The sequence below is a fragment of the Acanthisitta chloris genome, unplaced genomic scaffold (assembly GCF_000695815.1).
Source record: "Acanthisitta chloris isolate BGI_N310 unplaced genomic scaffold, ASM69581v1 scaffold1141, whole genome shotgun sequence".
Lineage (NCBI taxonomy): Eukaryota > Metazoa > Chordata > Aves > Passeriformes > Acanthisittidae > Acanthisitta > Acanthisitta chloris.
Window position 1 is genome coordinate 42,866 of NW_008655297.1, and position 1,585 is coordinate 44,450.

Sequence of the window (1,585 nt, forward strand, 5' to 3'; positions counted from 1 at the left end):
GAAATTGGGAACTTGAAATTCCAGATACGTTGTAGTATGAAATTAAAGGCAGCAAAATAATTTTAGCTGAGCCAAGGACTGACACCAGGAACAGTCAAAGCCTTTTAAGTGATCTGTGGTAGTTCTTGTGATCACAAGTTAACCTACACTAATTTTATAGTCACATTTCATATTTTTACTTTCCTGATCTCATGCAGTATTGGATTTATTTCTGCCATCTTAGAAATGAGATTCAATGTTTTGTGTTCATACAGATGCTCCGGGAGGTCTGTAGCTTTGTTGGAAATATATCGCTCATTTTGCCAACAGAAAAAATTGGATTTGTGATTTATGGTGAAAGCTGCATTTGGTCCTGGCTGCAGTGACACAGCCAGCCCTCCCTTTTTATTAGCTTTTAAAGAATGTCTTGAAACCAATCCAGATCAGTGATGAGCTGGTGCTAGTGAGTAAGGGACATCTTCAGTGGAGTGCCTTGGTTCCCCAGCATGATGGGGATGGTGTTCTGACAAGGCAGCTGGACAGGAGAGGTTACCTTTATGCAGCAGGCATGAGCAGATGAAAAAACAGACACCACTCCTCACTTGAGGCTTGACACTTTGGTTGCCACGTCCTGTTATTTATCTGACTTAGGCAGCGTAGCCCTATGATGTTCTAGTTCAGTTAACTACTTTGCTGATACTCATGTCTAAAGAAACTAAAGCACTAGAGACAAGCTTAGGATACCTCTATCCGATTTCTGAGTTTGGCAGAAATTTTGTTATTTGGTCAGTCATACTCAATCCTGTATTTCCAGTTTGGAGATTCACTTTTGTCTACAGAGGATGGGGAGGCCTGTTAATACAGCTGTGTATCACAGATGTGAGAGGAGAACACGTATGTAGCAATGGTGAGGTAGTCTGATACTGTAAGTCTGGGTAGGAATGGAGGAATAGTTTAAGCAGTGTTTCTAAGCAAGAGTCTATGGCACTTGTGAGGACACTGTTGAGAGCATCCCTAGTACACGGCTCCCCGGGGACAAGCCTATTGTGTATTTCATCATGCAATCAGCACATGAAAGGGAGCTGAAGCACTGCCAAAAGGAAGAACTGGATTTACTGTGGGGCCTACAGCAAACCTCAGCACTCATTCAATTGACTGGTCAGTATGTCTGGATTTACTCCACTATTCATTTTCCTCCTGAAAGTGCACAGGGCTCTGAGCCTGGTATCCTTTTGTGATGCCTTCCTGCCAACCATCCCAGTGCCAGCTCCTCTGCCACCAGCCTGCTAGGCTTAGGGGACAGTCTGCCTCAGGTATGGAGGCTGCAGGAGAGAGAAGATGTGTCTCTTTCCTGCAACCCAACAGTGGTCTGGGTTAGCTTCAGGAAGAGCTTCCCTGGGCAATACCCTTCTCCACAACACCCTTCTGCTGGCTCTGTTCCCTCTGCAGGATGTAGGAGCTGTGAGAGAGGAGATAAGGAAAAGCACTGGAGATGTCTCGTTGTTTTTCCTGTAACGCCTCTCTGTTCTTGTAATCTGCTCCTGCTTCCCAACCCACTGTTCAGTGCCGCCTTCTCTATTCCCAGCACCTTTTCATCTCTGCTCTT